The sequence below is a fragment of the Erythrolamprus reginae genome, chromosome 3 (assembly GCF_031021105.1).
Source record: "Erythrolamprus reginae isolate rEryReg1 chromosome 3, rEryReg1.hap1, whole genome shotgun sequence".
Classification (NCBI taxonomy): Eukaryota; Metazoa; Chordata; class Lepidosauria; order Squamata; family Dipsadidae; genus Erythrolamprus; species Erythrolamprus reginae.
Genome location: NC_091952.1, coordinates 13,347,742 through 13,373,729, shown reverse-complemented (window position 1 = coordinate 13,373,729; position 25,988 = coordinate 13,347,742). Strand labels below are relative to the sequence as shown.

Here is a 25,988-nt window from a genome sequence, read left to right as displayed (position 1 = left end):
GTTTGGCAGATCGAATCTCAGTAGGCTCAAGGTTGACTCAGCCTTCCATCCAGTGATGGGCTATCACAAATTTTACTACCACACTGTGGGTGTGGCTTATGCATTTTGTTTCAACATCTTTCAGTGCAAATAGGGTGCTCTGGGGTGGAGCTCCATTTTTGCTACCCCACTGCATCATCCCTCCCCCCCACCTGGGCAGCAGCCCACCCCTGGTTGTACCTCATGATTCTTGACAACTGTATATTTTCTTTTATGCATATCAAGAACATATGCACCAAAGACAAATTCCTCGTGTGTCTAATCCCACTTGGCCAATAAAGAATTCTATTCTGTTCTGTTCTCTTCTGTTCTCTTCTATTCTATTCAAAAACAAAGTCCAGTTGCCTCTTGAAAAAGCATTTTTGGAGCAACTATGACCTGGATGATTGAGAATCTGGGAAATGAAGTTCATGGGACTATGGCAGTAACAGAGCAGCAACCAATATCACTGAAGCAGACATCACCTTCCCAATTTTTCATCCCCCAGGATGCATAGTATTGTGGTTAGCTCTGGCCCAGCTCCTGCCCCAAGGACTGTGGATGTGGGGGAGACATCCACATGCTGCAGGCCTGTTTTGCCCCCGGTGGAATCTGATGATGAAGGCTCCTCTGACCAAGAAGACATGAGTGACAGGGAGGAGGAGAGTGTGGCAGACAGCTCAGAAGGAGATCAATTATCTAGCTCCTCCTTGGATTCAAAACAAGAGTTAATGATACAGCCACACATGGGGAAAGCAATGCATAGGCAGCAACAACTGAGAGATTATTATCAAAGAAAATGAGGCCACCTGTGGTTGGGTGGGGCTGTGGTAATTAATGAGGCTGCTATAAATAGCAACCTGTGGGTTTGGCCATTATGGAGGATTATCTGATCGTTGTGTTTCGTGACTGCTTTACTGACTTTGACCTGTTGTGTGCTGATTTTCCCCCGCTTTGAAACTAAACCATTAGTCCATTTGAGGTCCCCTGGTTCAAATATCATTGCAATATGATACACTGTTTTATTAGTCACTAGATTCCTGCTGTCTCCCTTCTTCCAATATGATTTTAAAAAATCTAGGCTCAAAATGCATTTTGTAAGACATGTCTTACTTACAAGGATTGTGAGCATAGAATTAGCATCTCAACTTTGTAGCTTATTATTGGGCTGCATTTGCGATGGGAGAACTACTCTCAGTCAAATTTTAGATTCATATCGTTTTGCTACCCAGAGCTGGAAACTGACCAAGGTTCTTTTAAAAAATGGCCATGCAGTTTTTATAGCCAAGGCCACGAAGGAAGAAAAGAACATTATTTAATTTCTTTCCGTCTGTTATCAGGAGAATACTGCATATTAGAACAGCTTTTCTTCATTCACAGCTTCACTGCAATCCTCAATATGCCGCCTTGCTTGGAATGCAGAATGTTCTAAGGTGATAGAATTTCCGAAATACCTTCTATATACAGCCGTACCCTTCCTGACCTTTAACTCGTTCAATTTATTATTAATGCAAGGAAGAGAAATCCAGGGGCATACAGAAATATTTGAGTTAGGTATTAGCTATATAAAATGTTGATTTTATGTCTCTGCCCTTTAAGAGGAAAGACTGAAGAAAAAGACAACATATATAATTTCCCCTCTGTCTCTTTTTCTAACTAAATGTATATATAGTCCGCCATTATTTCACCTTTCACTCAACTGCATTGATTTATTTCTAATTTAATTATTCAACAGGATTTGTATGCTACCCAACTCCAGTGGACTCTGGGTGGCTAACAAAATTTAAAACAAGTATAAAAAGTTACAATATCAAAGTTACAATATCAAAGATATTGATATGGAGATAAGGAGGAACTTCCTGACGGTCAGAGTGATCAACCAATGGAACAACCTACCAGCGGATGTTGTGAACTCCAACATTCTGGACATTTTTAAGAGAAGATTGAACTGCCACTTGACTGGTGTGCTATAGGGTTCCTGCTTGGGCAGGGGGTTGAACTTGATGGCCTTCATAGTCCCTTTCAACTCAATCAATCAATCAATCAATCAATAAACAAACAAACAAACAAACAAATAAATAAATAGTAAGAATATGGAAACAAATAATATACATACATACATTCAGTCAATCATGGTCCCAGGCCTGCCATAAAAGCCAAGTCTTAACAACTTTCTGGAAGGCTGGTAGGGTAGAGATAGTACAGATCTCCAGAGGCAGTTGGTTCCAAAGAGTTGGAGCTGCCACATAAGTGGTGTAAACTAGTGACATCAACCTGGCTATGCTTACCCTGCCCCTGCCCCCCCCCCCGGCCCCACAATATCAAATACAACCCTGAAGTGGCCCTCAATGATATTGAGTTTGACACCCCTGCTGTCGGGCATTGCACGCCAAAAGAAGTAGACATAAGGACAATGTTTCCTCATGTCACCACAACTAATTCCCACAACACTGTCTTATACTCTGATGTGTAAAAGGGCTGTATTACTATTCTCATCTTTCCTGCTACCTTCTCCTATTAGTATCTTATGATTGTATTACTTTAGTGTTTGTATGTACACAGAGATCCTATGCACTGGAGACAAATTCCTTGTGTGTCCAATCACACTTGGCCAATAAAAATTCTATTCTATTCTATTCTATTCTGTTTATTCTGTTTCTATTTATTCTATTCTTTCTAATCTATTCTATTTATTCTATTCTATTCTATTCTATTCTGATCTATTCCATTTCTGTTCTGTTCCATTCCATTGCACTCCATTCTTTATTCTGTTCTGTTTTATTCTAATCTATTCTGTTCTGTTTTATTCTATTCTATTTATTTTGTTCTGTACTAATCTATTCTAATTATTCTCTTCCCATCTTTTCTGTTTCATTCTCTTCTGTTCTATTTTATTCCATTCCATTCCATTCTTTATTCTGTTCTGTTTTGTTCTAATCTATTTGTTCTGTCCTGTTCTAATCTCTTCTCTTCTGATCTCTTCTATTTCTGTTCTGTTTTATTTTGTTCTAAATAAGGGATGATATCCAAATCAGTGCCATCCAATTAACAGAAATGGGATTTAAATGAAATATTACAAAGACAGCTGTTTGAAAAAGTGAAAGATAGGGCCTTGGAAAGGAATGGGTTCACTTTCCCATAGTTATGTAGAAGTACAAGTAAGAGTACTTTTGGCACATTGAGAAGAGATTGAAACAGATGACCTCTGGATTTCCTTCCAGCTCTATGGGTTTCAAGCATCATGCATCAGTTCCATATGTGCATCGGAATACTGATCTCTAGCTTTGGCCTGTGATAATTAGCTAAAATAATTAGTATGAGACTAGGTCAAACCTCTGGTTGAATATTTTGCCAAGGAATGAGATATTTGCAGTTCCCAGCTGTTCCTCATTTGCAAAAATAACTCTGCTGCAGCAGGTCATTCAACCTGCTGAGCTTGTGCCGGTTCAAAAAACCCGAATGTGTTGTTGTTGCCGACAGAGAGAGAACGCACTGTTGGCAAATCTTTCTGATGAGTTTTTTTAAAAAAGGGGGGGGAGACCGAGCAAAAGAAGCTGATTAAAATATACAAAACATCTTGCAAAATGTTTGATCACTCTTTGTGGGGGAACTGGGTGATCCAGGTATAACTTGGGAAGAGTAAGCAAAACAAAAAGAGGAAAGAGCAGATAAATCCAACAGATTGTTTGTCGGTGTTTGTGTTTGTGTCTGTGTGTGTGTAGAAAATTGCAAAGGTTTTGTCTGGTTTGATGGACTACCACCCACATCACTTTGATTTTCCTTTGCCAATTGGCTTTTGAACTCAGTTTGGATTTATTTTTAAATAAAAATCTGTAACATCTGGCTACATATCACCCACAGGGCCTCTGAAATTCTCTGCTGCAGGGCTGTTTGCAAGTGGGATTAAGCTGAAAAAATCTCTTTCCTTTTCGCAGTTCAATTCACTAGTTGCACTAAATAGGAGCCAGCCGTGGTTGCATAAACAGAGGTAGGGAGTCAAGGTCATGTGTGAAGCATCAATACCTCTTTATAAAACCTTAGTAAGAGCACACCTGGAATACTGCATCCAGTTTTGGTCTCATTACAAATAATATATATTGAGACAAAATTTTACAATTGCAAAAAAAAAAATTACTACCCCAATGTGGGTGTGGCTTATTTTGTGGGTGTGGCTTGCCAGCCGTGTGACCAGGTGGGAGTGGCTTGATGATCATGTGATCGGGGTGACTTAAAGGTCATGTGACTTGCTTTGGGTTTGGGTTAGGGTGCCTGGTCTCTCCTTGCCTCAAAGAGATATAATTTCCTTATCTATTTACTATTACTGAACATCCAAAATATGCTATGTATATAATAATCCCTCACTACTTCATGGTTCATTTTCACGGATTCGCTATTTCATGGGTTTTCAAAGGGGGCTTATTAAATCCATTGAAAATTTTAAATCTATTAAAAATTCATAAAATTCTTCTACAGTACTACTGTACTCTATTAAACAAACTGATAGGATATCACATGTAGTTCCAGCTGGGAAACATTATAGAATGACTGCTTTATGCAAAGGGTGGGTTTTAAAAGTCCAAATACTTGTTAAATACTTACAAAAATATCTTTCCTCTACTTCAGGGAAATTCATTTTTCACGGGTGGTCTTGGAATGCATCCCCCACGAAAAATGAGGGATCACTGTATATGCAGTGAAGGGCTACCAAAGTTTCTACTACCATACTGTGGGCATGGCTTATGCAGGACACCCTGCATTTGCTTTCAATAAGTTTCAGCTCAAATTGGGTGCTCTGGTGTGGAGCTCCACTTTCGCTACCCCACTGCGTTTCCCCCACATCCGGGCAGTAGTCCACCACTGTATATATACCATATGTGTACATACATATTACACACACCACACAGAAATTATCTACTATATAAACTATATGTGTATGTACAAATACACACACACACACACACAGCTCTTCTAAAATTATACACATTCTACCTTATTTACTGCGATAGGAAAAACATGCCCAGATGGGAAAAAAAGAAAAATAAATCAATTTTTTTCTACTGGTTCTCAATACCTGACCGTACCCGTAGTAGCCCATCACTGATTGAGACTTTGGAAAGCATTAAAATAAAACAAAACTGAATAGAACCAAATAAAACAAGGCATAGTAATATATTATAATTGTTGCTTAAATCAATGGGTCACCAAAATCTGCCCAATTTTACAAACGGCGTAACAAAATTCGGCTACATTCAGAGATACTGAATCATACTGATCTGACAATAGTAGATTTACATACAAATGATCAGAAATTCTGGAATATTTAACCAGGTTAAGTGTTATGAGTTCATCAGTCCCTATAGAAAGGACAATACACAAGGATAGAGCAGAGGTGAGTTCCTCCCAGTTTGGACTGGTTCTATAGAACTTGTAGCAACTTGCCCTGGGTCACTAGAACTGGTAGCAACCCAGGCCTGCCACGCCCCCAAACTGGCTCTCTTGGTGGGACAATTTTTTTTTTCCGTTGTGAGCACGTGCAGAAGTTGTTATTTGCTTCTGTGTGTACACATGAGCTGAGTTTTAGCACTGTGCATGTGTGCATGCAAATTGCAGGCACCTGTGCAGCATGTCAGGAAGCAAACTGACAGCAAGGTAAGCCAGAACCCACCCCTGGATATGAGTTGTACTTTTCACCGCCCTCTTTTTGACTCGTGCAGTATATAGATTTATTGGATTTATAGGTCCTCAATGGAAGGCAGGTTGGCAGCAATTGTTTTTTCTGCAGTTCTGATTCTCCTCTGAAGTCTGTGTCGGTCTTGTTGGGTTGCAGAACCAAACCAGACAGTTATAGAGGTGCAAATGACAGACTCAATGATTCCTCTGTAGAACTATATCAGCAGCTTCTTGGACAGTTTGAGCTTCCTCAATGTTTGAGCTTCCTCCTTGGGCAGCTTGAGCCACCCCGAGTCTGCAGAGATGGGCGGCATACAAATGTAATAAATTATTGTTGTTGTTATTATTATTATTATTATTATTATTATTATTATTATTATTATTATTATTATTATTTATTCCTGAGTTGGTGCAGAAAGAACATTCTTTGTTGTCCTTTTTTGATGACGTTTTTGATGTTAGGTGACCATTTTAGGTCTTGAGATATGATATGTTATGCCGAGCTTCACGTTATGAGCCCCCAATTAAGTCCAAAGTAGAAATTCAAACACACACGGTTGTAAAGAAAGTTGGTTTATCAAAAGGAAAATAGTGTCCAAACGCACTTTTAATCAGCCAAAGTGCTCTCCCACAAACCCACAAGCCTCGAATGCTGTGGAAAAACAGAAAACAAAAGCAAAGCAGATAAAAGGCAGCTGTGAAGACGTCACAGCCACCCCCCTTCAAGAATCCTCATGCTGTACTTAAGTTGAATTGGTCCACAAAGTCCTTGAAAAATCCTGAAGCAGTTCACAAACGTCTTTGTAAATCCTGAAACAAACCACAAGTCTCTCTATCACAAAACTGATAATTTCCCATGCCGAGAGGCAACAACGCTGGCAATTTATCAGCAGCCCCATTAGCCTAATTGCCCCAGCCACAGGTTTTCTCCCTTATTTTCTATAATACTTGCCCAGTTGTTCTTTCCTTTTCACAAACCTGTGCCTGCGAGCATCTATGAATCCTTCTCCTTCTGATTCTAATGATGATGATGATGATTCACTAATGGGGTAATTAGCTAATGGGCTGCCTGTCATTACCTCCTCATCCGATGCTGCTTCACTCCCAGAAGCTTCCCTTGACACAGACGATTCACTGTCAGAAGCTGTTGGCAGTAAAACTGGCCTCTGATAATGTGTGGATTCTCCCACATCAACCCCCACAGTCCTTGGAGCAGGAGCTGGCCCAGAGCCAACCACAACATGATAGAACCTAGAAATTTGAAGGACTCTACTGTTGATACTATGTTGTCTAGTACAGTGATTTTCAACCTTTTTGAGCCACAGCACATTTTTTTTTACATTTACAAAATCCTGGGGCATACCACCAACCAAAATGACACAAAATGACACAGTACATATTATACATATAGTTAATAGTATAGTTAATAAAGTCAAATATGTATATAGATAGACATAACCCACGTTTCTGCAACACTCCGCGGCCTGCACGGGCTGCCGATCGGTTTCCGGTCACAATTCAAAGTGTTGGTAATGATCTTTAAAGCCCTACATGGCATTGGGCCAGAATACATCCGGAACCGCCTTCTACCGCACGAATCCCAGCGGCCGATAAGGTCCCACAGAGTTGGCCTTCTCCGGGTCCCGTCGACCAAACAATGTCGTTTGGCGGGCCCCAGGGGAAGAGCCTTCTCTGTGGCGGCCCCGGCCCTCTGGAACCAATTCCCCCCAGAGATTAGAACGGCACCCACTCTCCTTGTCTTTCACAAATTACTTAAGACCCACCTTTGTTGCCTGGCATGGGGGAGTTAAGTTATCCTTTCCCCTTAGGCTACTACAAGTTATGCATGGTATGTTTGTGTGTATGTTTGGTTTTTTTATAATAAGAGTTTTTTAGTTGTTTTTATTAATTGGATTGTTCATGTTGTTTTACCACTGTTGTTAGCCGCCCCGAGTCTGTGGAGAGGGGCAGCATACAAATCCAATAAATAATAAATAAAATAATAATAATAACCAGCTGAAGCTGAGGCTTCATCTAGTGGCAACATTTACCTTCAGTCCTGACCAGGATTAGAAATTGGGACCATGGGGAGGAGTAGCAGCTTCAACTACTCGCCGCAATGGCAGCCCGAGCGGGAACCTTCCTGGGTGTGGATGAGAGGCAGCCTGCTATTGGTTCATCACTAGTGGTCGGGATGAATCCCAGAAGGTGATTGGTCAGTGAGCATTCTCTGTGCCTCCACTCTTCCTGCTGCTAATAGCTGGAGGGATTCTGAGGGGAATGTTTATGTTCGGATGGAGGTGGCTGGTGGCGGGCTGGATAAATGGCCTCCGCAGGCCGTATGCAGCATGGAGCCATAATTTGGGGAGCCATGTTTAATTTCCTCATGGCATACCTGACCATGTTTCACAGCACACTAGTGTGCTACGGCACACTAGTTGAAAAACACTGGTCTAGTATTGTGAGAGGTGATAGGATGGGAAGATTTCTCCTAAAGTCTATCACCATTTCTAGGGTTTTGAGTGTGTTCAGTTCTAGATTGTTCTGGTCGCACCGCGATTAAAAGCAATAAAAGGTTTGACAAGAAAAGTAAGAATGGTAACAAGTGAAAAAAAGTAGGAAGAAAGTAAAAGAAATGAAATGAAAGTTATAAAGAAGTGGCTTGCAATATATTTAATTGCAGTTGCAAGGACATTTATATTTTACTCTCTCTGTCTCTCTGAAGTTACAACATAATTTCCTTCTTTTCATACTCTAACCTTTCTAATAATCAAACCCATAAATCACAAGTTCCTTTCCCCTCTTTTTTCAGCAAAAAAAAAAAGCCCATAAGACATTTTAGTCACTAATAAATACAGTCCTTTCTCTAATTAAACAAGACAATTTTGCCTTTGCTACTAATTCTGTCATTTTGATCAGCCACTTCTCTTGCAGTGGGTATTCTCATTTTTATGCGTATAATAATCTTGCAGCAATTATTATAGATAGGGGAAAAAATTCCATGATTCTTTTAAAAATTATTTATTAGTCTTTGAGGTAGGCCAGGGTAGGAAACAGGGACTTCAAGACTTTACTTCGTTCTATGACCAGGTTCTTAAGTAGAAAAGTTTGTAAGAAGAAACAATTTTTCCCATAGGAATCAATGTAAAAGCAAATAATGTGTGTGATTGGGGAAACCACAGGGAGGGTGGAGGCCCTGTTTCCTCCCAGGAGATTCCTAGACAGGCCCCACGGAGGCTTCTCCCCACCTTTCCCGGCCCTGTTTCCTCCCAGGAGATTCCTAGAGAAGCCCCACAGAGGCTTCTCCCTGCCTTTTCCGGCCCTATTTCCTCCCAGGAGATTCCTAGAGAGGCCCCACGGAGACTTCTCCCTGCCTTTTCCAGTTACAGTTTCGGAGGCTCAGGTTTGTAAGTGGAAAATGGTTCTTGAGAAGAGGCAAAAAATATCTTGAACTAGAAAATTTCATAAGTAGAGGCGTTCTTAGGTATCTGCATTGGTTGCCGATCAACTTCCGGTCACAATTCAAAGTGTTGGTTATGACCTTTAAAGCCCTTCATGGCACTGGGCCAGAATATCTCCGAGACCGCCTGCTGCCTCACGAATCCCAGCAACCGATTAGGTCCCACAGAGTGGGCCTTCTCCGGGTCCCGTCAACTAAACAGTGGCGGCCCCGGCCCTCTGGAATCAACTCCCCCCAGAGATTAGGACTGCCCCTACTCTCCTTGCCTTTCGTAAGCTCCTTAAGACCCACCTCTGTCGTCAGGCATGGGGGAACTGAGACATCTCCCCCGGGCTTATACAATTTATGAATGGTTTGTTTGTATGCATGTGTGGTTAGAAAATGGGGTCTTTTAAATATTTTTAAACAGTAATTTAGATTTGTTGTACATTGTTTTTTCACTTTGTTGTGAGCCGCCCCGAGTCTGCGGAGAGGGGCGGCATACAAATCTAAATAATAAATAAATAAATAAATAATAGAGGTACCACTGTATTTAACTTTCACAAAACACACCTTGAAGTAGCATAGATCAAATATTTAAAACTTGAAGAGTTTCAAGGACTCTTTCAATTTTGTTATTCCGCTATGCCGTGAAGAACTACCTGGCCTGCTTGAGTAACCATAACGAGTCATCCCCGCTCTGCGAGCCTTTCAAATATCGCTCCAGCTTCTTTCATAATGTTTTTTTTTAATAAAATGTGATCTGCGTTTTCATATCGCATGTATTTCATTTCACAAAGCGATGATGGTGCATTTGTGAGAACATCCCGCGCATTTCATTTAGCCGTTACAAGCACTGAGGGATGCATTGAATTAAACAGATGATTACTCTAATTCTATATGATATTGAATCTGGTTCAACATGTGATGCGTGAATACCTCACCTGCTTCCAGACATACTGAATTTCCTTTCTGGGTAAAAGCTGTGGGTTTTCATTAGCACTGCCGAACTTTAAAAAGGAGGAGATGAGAGCAATTCAGCGACAGGCACCACTGAAGCTTCCTTTCATTAGACCAGACTCGCGGAGGTAGGCAAAGTTGGCTCTTCTATGACATGTGGACTTCAACTCATCTTTCGGCTGTGGCGAGGAGGGCGTTTGCCCAGGTTCGCCTGGTGCACCAGTTGCGCCCCTATTTGGACAGGGAGTCATTGCTCACAGTCACTCATGCCCTCATCACCTCGAGGTTTGATTACTGCAACGCTCTCTACATGGGGCTACCTTTGAAAAGTGTTCGGAAACTTCAGATCGTGCAGAATGCAGCCGCGAGAGCCATCGTGGGGCTCCCTAGATTCGCCCACGATTCTGCAAGACTCCGTGGCCTGCATTGGCTGCCAATCGGTTTCCGGTCACAATTCAAAGTGTTGGTAATGACCTTTAAAGCCCTACATGGCATTGGGCCAGAATACATCCGGAACCGCCTTCTACCGCACGAATCCCAGTGGCCGATAAGGTCCCACAGAGTTGGCCTTCTACGGGTCCCGTAGACCAAACAATGTTGTTTGGCAGGCCCCAGGGGAAGAGCCTTCTCTGTGGCGGCCCCGGCCCTCTGGAATCAACTCCCCCCAGAGATTAGAATGGCCCCCACCCTCCTTGTCTTTCGCAAATTACTCAAGACCCACCTTTATCGCCAGGCATGGGGGAATTAAGATATTCCTTCCCCCCAGGCTATTACAAGTTATGCATAGTTTGTTTGTGTGTATGTTTGGTTTTATAATGAGGGTTTTGTTGTTTTATTAATTGGATTGTTACATGCTGTTTTTTATTATTGTTGTTAGTCGCCCCGAGTCTGCGGAGAGGGGCGGCATACAAATCCAATAAATAATAATAATAATAACTCCTAGAATTCATGAGCTAACATGATTGGCTTCGGAATTCTGGGAGTTGAAGTCCAGAAGCCATAGAAAAGTCAACTTTGCCTACCCCTGGACCAGAGATAGGGAACTATTTCCTCAATGCTTTCTCAGGAATTCTGGGAGTTCAAGTCCACCAGTCATAACAGGACCCATTGTTTCCTACCCTTGCATTAGATGCTTGGAGTCGACTGTCCAATTAGAACACCCAAAATAAGGAAACATACTTGGGAGAATTGAATCCCCAAAAATAAAACTTTATTGAATACACCATGTTGGTACTGAAGAAACAAAACCAGTCATTAAAAGAGGATGATGATCTGGTGGGACTTTGAAAAGGTCCTTCTTAGTAGTAGCCCATTCATCATCCCCTTCTAAGGTATTGTTGGCTCCTACCAGGCTGCTTTGCTGAAAGGCCCTAAAATATGGTTTTGTCTGGAGATGTGGCAACCCTGAAGGGACAGGGAGGCAAACAAATGGCTGATCTGATTGTGTTGCTGCTGTCATGGGGTGGGGGTGGGGATAGTGAGATGGTCTGATTGATTGATTGATTGATTGATTGATTGATTGGATTTGTATGCCGCCCCTCTCTGAGCAAGGAGGCTGATTGTGGGTACTGCCTCTCAAGGACACGTCTATGTGTCCGTCCATTACCCAGGGGGGAATTACTGACCCCCTCAGGGAGGGTCCACAACTTGAGCGTCCTCCTCGATCCTACAGCTGACTTTAGAACACCATCTTTCGGCTGTGGCTAGGAGGGCGTTTGCCCAGGTTCGCCTGGTGCACCAGTTGTGGCCCTACTTGGACAGGGAGTCTTTGCTCATAGTCACTCATGCCCTTATCACCTGGAGGTTTGACTACTGCAATGCTCTCTACATGGGGCTACCTTTGAAGAGTTTTCAGAAACTTCAAATCATCCAAAATGCAGTGCATTTTTAATTTATAATTTTGTAAGCACCCTAGAGTCACCTCTAAGTGAGTTGAGATGGCTTTATAAATTTGTTTAATAAATTAAATAATTAAATTAAATTAAATTAAATTAAATTAAATTAAATTAAATTAAATTAAATTAAATTAAATTAAATTAAATTAAATTAAATTAAATTAAATTAAATTAAATTAAATTAAATTAAATTAAATTAAATTAAATTAAATTAAATTAAATTAAATTAAATTAAATTAAATTAAATTAAATTAAATTAAATTAAATTAAATTCCTAAGGGAAAACAATTTGGTCCTTTCTTCCAATGGAGAAGCTCATGACTTGGACATGATCTGGAACCAAAACAGTAGCAGTTTGTTTATGTAACATCCAGTGATGTGTACAGCAAGCATGAAAATTTAAAAATAGAAGTCAGAATCAGATAACTGATTTGATGGCATTTGCTACCTTGACTTTCTAACTATTTCCCTGCCCTGAGCATTTCCCAGCTTCAAGTCTTGAGAATCATCCATTTCTTTTTCCACTGAATGATCCAAGAAGAGTAACAGGTTTTTCCCCTCCCAAAAATGGAACTACAATTCTTGGCATACAACTTTCAATGTTGTTCATTTCTGTTTGGGAAAAGATGAACAGTAGCTGACTTTAATAGCAATATCTGTTTCACTGTAAACCAATGTTGAAGGGCTTCCTAAATTTACTTGCCATTTGGGATTTTTGCATTCATAATCATTACAATGTATTGTATGGTAGGATTTTGCAGGGGTCAACTTTGGCACGATGGTAGATAGAGATAGACAATGGAAGTCCTGCTGTTTTGAACCCATGGTGATATTTTTGCATGTGTTATAATTTCTCATCCATTTGCCAATAGAGTCATTTTGACTTCCTGCCATGGATACCACTGACACTATGAAGCGACATCTAAATACAATACAGCAGTACAGATGCGGTAACCCAACAAAAATAGATTTTGCAAAACAACACCCAAGAAAAGAAGCACAACTCTGTCCCAAAGGGCTAGCAACTTAAAAATTCAAAAAGGGTTGAGAACATTGACAGCTGGTTCTTCTTTTCTGCGGCTGAGATACTCATAATTGAAACTATTCCAACGTCAGGCTCGCAACTGCAACAGAAGAAGCTCAATTCCTAGCATGCCTTTTAAAGAAATCATTTTGAAACAGCTTATTTTGCTGGGAGACATCTTATTTATTTTATTATTTATTTATTATTTAGATTTGTATGCCACCCCTCTCCGCAGACTCGGGGCGGCTCACAGCAAGATACAGCAATTCATGACAAATCCAAATATAATTTAAAATATTTAAAAAGATTTAAAAAGAACCTCATTTTACTAACAAACACACACACAAACAACCCATGTATAAATTGTATATGCCCGGGGAAGGTGTTTCAGTTCCCCCATGCCTGACGGCAAAGGTGGGTTTTAAGGAGTTTACGGAAGGCAGGGAGAGTAGGGGCAGTTCTAATCTCTGTGGGGAGTTGGTTTGCCACAGAGAAGGCTCTTCCCCTGGGGCCCGCCAACCGACATTGTTTAGTTGACGCGACCCAGAGAAGGCCCACTCTGTGGGACCTAATCGGTCACTGGGATTCGTGCGGCAGAAGGCGGTCTCGGAGATATTCTGGTCCAGTGTCATGAAGGGCTTTAAAGGTCATAACCAACACTTTGAATTGTGACCGGAAATTGATCAGCAGCCAATGCAGACTGCGGAGTGATGGTGAAACATGGCCATACCTAGGTAAGCCCATAACTGCTCTCGCAGCTGCATTCTGCACGATCTGAAGTTTCCGAACACTTTTCAAAGGTAGCCCCATGTACTCAATTTGCTTTTCTATTGTGGTTTTAGTGCGGCGAGATGTGTGTTTGTGTGTGCGTGCACCTTTAAATCACTGTGGACTCCTTTTGGTTTAGAAGAGAATGAGCTGGAAGGGACCTTGGAGGTCTTCTAGTCCAGCCCCCTGCTCAGGCAGGGCAACCTATAACATTCCAGATAAGAGTGACTATCCACTGTTCTTAAAAATCTCCAGTGATGAAGCACCCACAACTTCTGGGCTTCCCTAAATATGCCCATGTCACACCAACACTCCACAGTCTGCATTGGTTGCCGATCAGTTTCCGGTCACAATTCAAAGTCTTGGTTATGACCTATAAAGCCCTTCATGGCACCGGACCAGATTACCTCAGGGACCGCCTTCTGCCACACGAATCCCAGCGGCCAGTTAGGTCCCACAGAGTGGGTCTTCTCCGGGTCCCGTCAACTAAACAATGCCGTTTGGCGGGACCCAGGAGAAGAGCCTTCTCTGTGGCAGCCCCGACCCTCTGGAACCAACTACCCCCAGAGATTAGAATTGCCCCCACCCTCCTTGCCTTTCGTAAGCTACTTAAAACCCACATCTGCCGCCAGGCATGGGGGAATTAAGACTTTTTTCTCCCCCTAGGCGGTTACAACTGTATACATGGTATGTTTGTATGTATGTTTGGTTTTTATATATTAAGGGGTTTTAATTTGCTTTTAGTATTGGATTTTATTGTATATTTTCATGATTGTTGTTAGCCGCCCCGAGTTTTCGGAGAGGGGCGGCATATAAATCCAATAAAACTTGAAACTTGAAACTTCTGAAGGCAAGCTGTTCCACTGGTTAATTGTCCTCACTGTTAGGAAGTTTCTCCTTACTTTCAGGTTGTCTCTCTCTTTTATTAGTTTCCAACCATTGTTTCTTGTTCTGCCTTTGGGTGCTGTGAATAATAATTTGAACCCCTCTTCTTTGTTGCAGCTCCTCTAATACTGGAATGCTGCTATCATGTCAAATATGATGTGTCAAACATACCATGTTTCGTGGACTTATCTCTCCAATTTTCTTGGCAAGAGTTTCAGGAAAGTTTTGCCATTGTCTTCTCCTTTCTGATGATCAAAAAAACCCCAACTGTTGGCTGCTTTGGGAGAAAAGCCAGACTAAAACTCAGAGCTTTCCAGTTTTTAACCATTGCCCCAAAGTGCTTCCGTTGATAGGATTTGTTATTGTATATTTAGGCCAGTGTTTATTTTATATTATTGGCCTTGCTATATTCATTTGCAAGCCCATCAAAGACATCATAAAGCAGAACATAACTTATCTAAGAATAATTTCCCCTTGCAAAATCACTAGTTTACTTGCAATGAATATGGTGTACAGGTAGTCCCCGGGTTACGTCGTCCCTGACGTACGATGTTTTGTCACTACGATGACCCGGGGACAGCTTCAAAGCCACTGCTGCTGCCGCTGCCTCTGTTCGGGCGAAGGGATCTCCGCGGTGGGCAGCGGCTTCGGAGACCCCGTGGAGATGCCCTTGCCCAAACGGAGGTGGCAGCGGCTTCAAGGGACCAACAGGCGGTCCTTCTCAACACTGCGTTACTGCAGCCTCCAAGGCTGCTGCTGCCGCCACCACCACCACTGCCTCCGCCGCCTCTATTTGGGTGAGGGGATCTCCGCGGTGGGCAGCCTCCGAGGCTACAGCAATGCAGCACCGAGAAGGACCAACTTCAAGGGACCAACAGCCGATCCTTCTCGGCGCTACATTGCTGTAGCCTCTGAGGCTGCCCACCATGGAGATCCCCTCGCTCGAACGGAGGTGGTGGCGGCAGCCTCGGAGGCTGCAGCAATGCAACGCCAAGAAGGACCGCCTGTTGGTTCCTTGAAGAAGCCGCTGCCGCTGTGTAAGTCGGAATATTCATGTAAATTGGAATATTCCGACTTACACCAAACTCGGCTTACAACGGGCCGTGGGAACGGATCCCCGTTGTAAGTCGGGGACTACCTGTATACGTGCAGTGTATACTTTGTAATATATACTTGCAATGAATATGATACTTCCCCAATCCAATCCGATGCTAATCTCAAATGCAAACTATTAGGAACACTAGGAATTATTGTTCCTAGAATACTTCTGACAACCAGACCTGTTCAGGAAACAGTCAAATGCAATATTTATCTATATTTTTCTCATTTGTGCAAAAACAGACTTGATTGACAGTTTTCCAGTAATCTTCGCCCTTTGGATGGGCAAATGCCTTATATGGTGTGCAAATGATAAGCAGGACAACAAAGATCTTACATGTAACAGACATCTGAGGCCAGGAAAAAATTCTCAGGAATAATTGTTCTATCCAATTTGTAAAGAAGCCCTTCAAACATTTACTATATAATACATATATTCTATCCTTGAACTAGAAGATCAAAAGAAAGGGAGAGGATTTTTAACATGATGTTGGAACGGCCACCTTTTAAAAACAATTACCATCTCATGTGCAATATTTCCCCATTTCCCGTCCTGGAGCACCAGGTTTGCCAGCTGAGATGCTTTGCTATTCTTTTGCGATGATGGCAGATCATGTCATATGACAGAAAATAGAAATAGCTTAGATTCATTGAGTGCCAGCAAACAACAAAGACACAAATGCTATTGAATTCTGCAAAACCCATTGAGTTCCTGGCAAGTTAATTTCTAAGAAGGGAGATTAAGAAGGTTAAAAAAACAATGTACTTCTCCATCAGGTGTGTCAAATGATGTGACCTGAGAAAGTAAATAAATGCAAAATGTGAACTTGGAGGAGCGGGGATTAAAATGGCATTCCATGCATTTTAGAGCTAAATTACTGTAGGACTGTTGTGGTTAGCTCTGGCCCTGCTCCTGCCCCAAGGACTGTGGATGTGGGGGGAGACATCCACATGCTGCAGGCCTGTTTTGCCCCCGGTGGAATCTGCTGATGAAGGCTCCTCTGACCAAGAAGACATGAGTGACAGGGAGGAGGAGAGTGGGGCAGACAGCTCAGAAGGAGATCAATTATCTCGCTCCTCCTTGGATTCAGAACAAGAGTTAATGATACAGCCACGCATGCAGAGAGCGATGCATAGGCAACAACAACTGAGAGATTATTATCAAAGAAAATGAGGCCACCTGTGGTTGGGTGGGACTGTGGTAATTAGTGAGACTGCTATAAATAGCAGCCTGTGGGTTTGGCAATTGTGGAGGGTTATCTGATCGTTGTGTTTCCTGACTGCTTTACTGACTTTGACCTTTTGTGTGCTGATTTTTCCCCGCTTTGAAACTAAACCAGGGCAAATTGTGCTTCACTTTGTGAAAGAAGAAGGACTGTGAATTGTCTCACAGCTGCAAGCTAAGTATCACAGAACTGATAAGGGACTTGTACAAATTACAAGTTTGTTTGGAGACAAGTGCTCTTTGCTATCCCAAAAGAGGGCTTGGTTTAAGTGAATTTTCAGTACAAAAGAACATTGTTTTGTATTTTCAAACGTGTGTGTGTGTGTGAAATTGTATCTGTGCATTTTTGGGAGGATTCTACCAGAGAGCTCGACAGAACAAGGACAAGAAATGGGACTGGGGTTAAGAAAGGAATCAGCCTACAATCTCTACAAAACCACAAGCGAACTAAATCCAGCCTCCCTTGAATTCTGTTGACCTTATCTAATCCCAGTCAGTTTAATTGGACCTTCACCTTCACGTGTAGATCTGATCTTTTGCTCTGGCTTTACTCCCCTGCCATTTCTCTATTCTTAATTTCAATCAAAATATGTTCAGCTAATTTATCTATTTAATAATTTAGAATACTTATGGAATATTGTCATCTCGTCCACGTTAGGATTTCATGTTTTCTGCAAATGGCCCAACACACAAGTTATAACTAGATAGAACAATAAAATGCTCATATTTATCATAGTCATCAGGTTTAAAAAGATCTATCATACTTCTTCCTTACTCTAATCTGGGGTGGGGCTGCAAAGGATACACAAGGAGTGTCTAAAGGCCAAGTCAGAGGTGGGTTCCTCCCAGCTCAGATGGGTTCTATGGAACTGGTAGTAACTTGGTGGCCTGAGTTGCTGGAATCGGCAATGACCCAGGCCTGCCGCACCCCAGAACCGGCTTTCTCGGTGGCACCATAACCAGTGCCATCTTTGGGTTTTTGTTTCTGCGCACATGCAGAAGCCTATCTCTCTCTCTCTCTCTCTCTCTCTCTCTCTCTCTCTCTCTCTCTCTCTCTCTCTCTCTCTCTCTCTCTCCTCCCTCCCTCCCTCCCTCCCTCCATCCATCCATCCATCTATCTATCTATCTATCTATCTATCTATCTTTTTTGTGTAGCCTATTTCATATTTCTTTAAACTAATTTTATATTGTACATGATCTTAAAACGAAACAAACATCTCACATAGACAGAAATAAAGAAAAAAGAAAACAGATAAGAAGGAAAACGAAAAACACATAGAAACGTGTAACAAACACCCACCCCCCCCCCGCTGTCTATCTTGACAGCTTATCCATATATCTTATATATTATTTTGTAACACTTGGTACCAACAGTTTCATTTGGCTTTATGTAAAGCCTTTTTTTTTTGGTATGTGTATGGATTCCTATACTTAATTTCTACAGTAGACATCTTATGCCACCCCTCTCTGAATCTGCAGAGAGGGGCAGCATACAAATCTAATAAATTATTATTATTAGATGTGTAATCTAATAATAATATTAGATTTGTCATCTAATAATAGATTTTTATTATTATTATTATTATTATTATTATTATTATTATTATTATTATTAGAAACATAGAAGACTGATGGCAGAAAAAGACCTCATGGTCCATCTAGTCTGCCCTTATACTATTTCCTGTATTTTATCTTAGGATGGATATATGTTATTACTATTATTATTATTATTATTATTATTATTATTATTATTATTATTATTATTATTTTTTTAACATAGTTCCCCTTTGTACATCTTTATTTCTGTTTCTTTTTTTCTACCCAATTATAAAATTTCTTCCATACTTCATAGAATTTTGATTCATCTTTATCTTTCAATATATCAATATCTTTCATATCTATCTATCTATCTATCTATCTATCTATCTATCATCTGTCTGTCTGTCTATTTATCCATCCATCTATCCATCTATCCATCCATCCACATATACCCACCTATGTTTATGTAAGCCAATTACAGAATCAGAAATGGAGATCGGAAGAGTGTTGCTAGATGGTTCCAGGCTGAAAAATGCCAGTGTTGGATCTCACATATCTCTAGCCTTCAGAACAAGATTGTGTCTTTAGCATCCCATTTCTTTTCCATGTTTTGAGACAGACAACTTATTCCTCCCATTTAGGCCAAACATTATAAAATATTTACATTGCTAGGCAGAGATTTTACCCACCAACATCTATTCAAACAAAAACTCTCAGCAAACACAATACATTGCCATAGTTTTAACTGTTGGCAATGGAATAAAAGATACAACTACTGTAGCAAAATGTCAATAGAAACATAGAAACATAGAAGTCTGACGGCAGAAAAAGACCTCATAGTCCATCTAGTCTGCCCTTATACTATTTTCTGTATTTTATCTTAGGATGGCTATATGTTTATCCCAGGCATGTTTAAATTCAGTTACTGTGGATTTATCTACCACGTCTGCTGGAAGTTTGTTCCAAGGATCTACTACTCTTTCAGTAAAATAATATTTTCTCATGTTGCTTTTGATCTTTCCCCCAACTAACTTCAGATTGTGTCCCCTTGTTCTTGTGTTCACTTTCCTATTAAAAACACTTCCCTCCTGGACCTTATTTAACCCTTTAATATATTTAAATGTTTTGATCATGTCCCCACTTTTCCTTCTGTCCTCCAGACTATACAGATTGAGTTCATGAAGTCTTTCCTGATACGTTTTATGCTTAAGACCTTCTACCATTCTTGTAGCCCGTCTTTGGACCCGCTCAATTTTGTCAATATCTTTTTGTAGGTGAGGTCTCCAGAACTGAACACAGTATTCCAAATGTGGTCTCACCAGCACTCTATATAGCGGGATCATAATCTCCCTCTTCCTGCTTGTTATACCTCTAGCTATGCAGCCAAGCATCCTACTGGCTTTCCCTACCGCCTGACTGCACTGTTCACCCATTTTGAGACTGTCAGAAATCACTACCCCTAAATCCTTCTCTTCTGAAGTATGGAATGGAAGCTTCTTGGAGGAGAAATGAAATGCCTTCAAGGAGAAATGAAGTCCAGTTGCCTTTTGAAAAAGTACCTTTGGGACATCCATCTAATGTAGTTTCTTATGCAGTTCTATGTAATAGAATAGTATGTTGGCTGGATGTGCAGCATGGACATTTTTTAAAAAAGTGCACTCAAAGATGAAAGAAAAACAAGCGGTGGAAGTGATGTGCCGGTGCCTGGAGGCTGTTGGGGCCTGGATGGGTGTCAACAGACTCAAGCTCAACCCGGATAAGACGGAGTGGCTGTGGGTGCTGCCTCCCAAGGACAATCCCATCTGTCCGTCCATCACCCTGGGGGGGGAATTATTGACCCACTCAGAGAGGGTCCGCAACTTGGGCGTCCTCCTCGATCCACAGCTCACATTGGAGAACCATCTTTCAGCTGTGGCGAGGGGGACGTTTGCCCAGGTTCGCCTGGTGCACCAGTTGCGGCCCTATCTGGACCGGGACTCATTGCTCACAGTCACTCATGCCCTCATCACCTCGAGGTTCGACTACTGTAATGCTCTCTACATGGGGCTACCTTTGAAAAGTGTTCGGAAACTTCAGATCGTGCAAAATGCAGCTGCGAGAGCAGTCATGGGCCTACCTAGGTATGCCCATGTTTCACCATCACTCCGCAGTCTGCATTGGTTGCCGATCAATTTCCGGTCACAATTCAAAGTGTTGGTTATGACCTTTAAAGCCCTTCATGGCATCGGACCAGAATATCTCCGAGACCGCCTCCTGCCGCACGAATCCCAGCGACCGATTAGGTCCCACAGAGTGGGCCTTCTTTGGGTCCCGTCAACTAAACAATGTCGGTTGGCGGGCCCCAGGGGAAGAGCCTTCTCTGTGGCGGCCCCGGCCCTCTGGAACCAACTCCCCCCGGAGATTAGAACTGCCCCTACTCTTCCTGCCTTCCGTAAACTCCTTAAAACCCACCTTTGCCGTCAGGCATGGGGGAACTGAAACATCTCCCCCCGGGCATGTTTAATTTATGCATGGTATGTCTGTGTGTGTGACTGTTAGCATATGGGTTTTTTTTTAAATATTTAAATGTTTTAAATTTATCTGATTGCTTATGATTTGTTTTTTACATGTTGTGAGCCGCCCCGAGTCTTCGGAGAGGGGCGGCATACAAATCTAAGTAATAATAAATAAATAAATAAATATGAAGGCAAACACATTATGCTACATTAAGAGCCGAAGGTTTTGCATAGTGTGCCAGTGACTTTCCAAGTGGAAACATTTTCCTTTCTGTTATGAAGTAAATTGATTACAAATGTCCTTTGTGCAAGAGCTTAGTGGCATTTCATGCTGCTAGCTTTATAAAGCTCAAAACAAATCCAAGGAAAGAGATTTTTATCTTTTAAGCCAAGAAATCAAACTCTTCTCTGAAGCAAAGATTCTCTGGCAGGCTACTATGACTCAATTCTGGAAAATGAAATAAATGCGACCACTGTTGGCTTGCCTAGAGGAAGGCTCAAAATACAGAAAGATCTAGAGAGATTAGTACCGTGGGCTCAAACTAACAAAATGAAGTTCAATGTAGAGAAAAGTAAAACCCTACACCTAGGTAAGAAAAACATAAGACACACATACAAACTGGGTGAAACCACACTCAACAGTAGCAACTGTGAGAGAGATCTTGGAGTCTTGGTAGATAACCAACTAAATATGAGACAGCAATGTGCAGCAGCAACTAAAAAAGCCAACACAATTTTAAGCTGCATCAACAAAGGGATACACTCCAAAACAAGGGAAGCACTAATACTATTCTATAATGCCCTAGTTAGACAACACCTAGTGTTGTGGTTGGCTCTGGCCCAGCTCCTGCCCCAGGGAATGTGGAGATGGATGCAGGGGAAACTTCAACATGTCATAGGCCTGTGTTATTGCCGACAGAGTCAGTTCAGAGTTTAGTTTCCTTGGACGAAGAAGAAGGTGGGAGTGACTTGGAAGAGGGGGGCTTGGCACACAGCCCAGGCAGTCAATCTCCATTATCTTCGATTGATTTGGATGAAGAAGTCTTGGACCCACGCAAGTGCAGAATTATGCGTAGAAGAGACCAAGTAAGGACATATTACAGGAGATAAGAGAGGCCACCTGTGTTTGGGAGGGGCTCCAGTAATTAGGGCTGCTGCTATAAATAGCAGCCTGTGGGTTTGGCCATTGTGGAAGAGTATCTGATCACAGTTCTTCAGGAATCGTGTGTTGCTGTTTTCTGGACTTTGTTGATTTTTCACACCTTTGAAACCAAGGCAGTGCAAAGTGTGTGTGTGTGTTTCACTTTGTGGAAGAAGAAGGGCTGTGACGTTTCTTCACAGCTGCAAGCTAAGTACTTAAGGATGATAAGGGACTTATACAAACTACCAGGTTGTTTTGGGATGAGTGCTCTTTGAAATACAAAAAGAGTGCTTCTTTTATTTTGAATTTAGTGATAAAGAACATTGTTTTGAATTTTCAAACATGTGTGTGTCTGAAATTTGTACCCTTGAATTTTCGGGAGGCTCCCACCAGAGAGCCCAGCAGAACACGTAGAGTACTGTGTTCAATTTTGGTCACTCCACTACAAAAAGGACATTGAAACTCTAGAGAAAATACAGAAAACAGCAACCAGAATGTTAAAGGGCCTGGAAACCAAGACGTATGAGGAAAGGTTGCAGGAACTAGACATGGATAGTCTAGCAAAGAGGAGGTCCAGAGGGAACATTATAGCAGTCTTCAGATACTGTTACAGAGAGGAGGGGGTCACACTATTTTTCAGGGCACCAGAGGGCCAGACTAGGAGCAACGGATGAAAGCTGACCGAGAGATTCAACCTGGAAACAAGCAAGAACTTTCTGATGGTGAGAGCAATCAACTAGTGTAACAGCTTGCCAGCGGAGGTTGTGAACGCTCCAACACTCGACACTTTCAATATATTGGACTGCCACCTATCTGGGGTGGTGTAGAGTCTCCTGCTCGAGCACAGGGTTGGACTAAATGACTTGCAAGGTCCCTTCCAATGATAGATAGATAGATAGATAGATAGATAGATAGATAGATAGATAGATAGATAGATAGATAGATAGATAGATAGACAGACAGACAGACAGACAGACAGACAGACAGACAGACAGACAGACAGACAGACAGACAGACAGACAGACAGACAGACAGACAGACAGACAGAGTTTCATTTTCTTCCCTCTTGGGGGAGTGAGATTTGCTGAAATCATGAAACTATTTCCATTTTGCTATCCGTATTAAGATGATTTCGTTCATCTCCTTCCAAAATTTAAGCTGTAAAAATTGAAGCTGTTCATATTTGCAAGAGCCCAGCTCTAAGAATAATGGTTTGTCTTGAATCAAGGAATGTTTTGTTGGGGAAAAAATGAATATCTTGTAACCTTTTAAAGGTATCTCATCAAACCCAAAAGCAGTAAAATTCTGCAAAATCCCTTGATTTGATTCTTCATCCACAGGAGCAGCAACAGGCAAGGTAGTTAGATAGAGAAATTCTGCTGTATTTCTTTCCTGCCAGTTCTCATGCAATCTAATGAATTTTCAGAATTATTTGTTTAATGCTTTATTAATTGGAATTTGAAAAGAAGCCAGATAGCTGGATTTACATGACATACTAAACAATGAGAAATGAAGTTAACACTAAAGAAATTTAATTTGTTGTGTTAGTGCAACTACTATTAGGTGTGTGCTATATGTATCAATTTAGTTTATTTTTTGGACGCTCCTTAGTTTTTTTGGGAGGAAAATAGAGAAAAGAATCTGCTTACAGATATCCATCTGGCTAGCATCCTTAGCCAGCATATTATTTCATCCCCTGGTTAGTGCTTAAAAAAAAACTTTATTCAGAGAGAGTAACAATGAAAGAGCTTGCAAACTGGTAAGAGCTGGGAACATCATTAGCACCTGGAAAGAAACATTCGGAGCAAGTAGAGCAATGGGAAAAAAACCCTGCAAAGTCTTAGGGCTTGGAAAACCTTCTTTGCAGAGAGTAACAATGAAAGAGCTTGCAATTCAGAGCAAGTAAAGCAATGAAAAAACCTTACAAAAACAGGGTTTGGAAAACATTCTTTGCAGAAAGTAACAATGAAAGATCTTGCAAGTGGGTAAGAGCTGGGAATATCGTTAGCACCTGGTTGGGGCTGGAAAGAAACTTATTCAGAGAAAATTAGAGCAATGAAAAAAAACCTGCAAAGACTAAGGGCTTGGAAAACATTCTTTGCAGAGAGTAACAATGAAAGAGCCTGCAGGGTAGGAGCTGGGAAGATCATTAGCAGCTAGTTAGGGCTGGGGGGGGAAAAGCTTCATTCAGAGTATAAGACGCACGGTCATGCACCTAAATTATCAACCTCTTTTAGGGAGGAAAAAGGCGTGTTTTATAATCCAAAAATACAGTAATCTGATCTTCAGGTGTGGCCCTAATGTTTCACCCCTGATAGATGGATGATGGATAATAGATAGATAGATAGATAGATAGATAGATAGATAGATAGATAGGTAGGTAGGTAGGTAGGTAGATGATAGATAGACAGACAGACAGACAGACAGACAGACAGACAGACAGAAAGACAGAAAGACAGAAAGACAGAAAGACAGATATAGGTTACTAGAAAGAAACAGAGAGAGACTATAGGTAGGTAGACAATAGATAGATACTATAGGTAATTAGATGAGAGATGAAAGATGAAGAGTGGGAGGACAGGAATTGTAAGATGAATTCTACTTATTGTAAGACTGCATTAACAGAATCTTGCAACTCTAAATGTACAATCTACCTTTGTCTCTTTTAAGTGCCTAATTAGAAACCTTGTTAATTGTTTATACTACTTTTTTCCCCTCTATGGTGATCTGCTTTTCTTCTGAAATAATTGGGATTGGGTGGGAGGAACTCTATTTACTATAATGAAACAAAAAATGCCTGTGCCCAAGCATTTCAAATCAAAATTTCAGTAAATTTAGCAGATAATACAAGAGGTAAGAAAAGGTGTATTTGACAGACGTCATTCAGTGAGAGACTGATATAAACATTGTTTTTGTTGATAAAGCATAATTAAAATTTAGAAACAACAAGGGATGCAATATGGCAATCAACTTAAATGAATATTCAGCAGCATTACGTATGTTTTCATATTCATCTTACTTACAGAATACGATTATATGATTTCATATATACTGTGTAATTAGTTTAATTATCTTCCAAAGCTTTATAATGTAGTATTTCAAGTTTGGTTGGGTTTTCCCTTGACCATAGTTTTCTTGCGGTGATAGATGGATTTAATAGCAAACTACTTCTACTTTTATAAAATTGGAGAGACCCTGAAATATTTTAGTTTGATCGTTATTATTTTTTCGATTCTTTTAACCTCCAAACTTTTCTGAGCTCTTATGCACTTTTCTATCTCCAGGCACAGAACAGAGAAAATATATAAATCACTGTGCACTGTGTACATCAATTCTGCCTTCCTACACTTTTATTGCTAACTATCAAATGCTAAGCTTTTTCTCCACAAACTCTGATCACAGACCTCAGATGGGTTCTTTCTTTTTTTTAAAAAAAAAAAGGAGAAAAATGTTTTTAAAAACCTATCCATTGCATCTAAACACTACATCTCTCAATCCAGTTGGTCTCTGATTTCTTTCCAGTTGCACCTAAGAAAAGAGGAAAATGTAGAACATGGATTAAAAGCTTTTTAGAAACCTGGAAATCATGGCCATTAAGAAGGAAAGAGTTCTTTGGCCTTTCATCTTATGATCTTTTTTCTCCTTCCTCGTATTTTCCTACCTAAATGCAATTTCACAAACTTCTTTATAATGACAAATCTTCCTCTTAGCAGAAGTGGTATTCAGCTGGTTCCTCCTATTTTCCCCCAAGGCAAAACAACTCTGAGATGTAAATTGGGTTGAGAGAGATGGACTGGTCCAAAGTGATCTTTGGCTTTCAAGCCTAAAGCA

General features: G+C 41.1%; 1 protein-coding gene across 1 annotated transcript in view; it reads left to right on the top strand.

Moving 5' to 3' along the window:
- The window catches only part of CDH4 (cadherin 4), a 784,771-nt gene that overhangs the window by 403,116 nt on the left and 355,667 nt on the right, over positions 1–25,988 (top strand). The gene's annotated exons all lie outside the window — the stretch shown is intronic.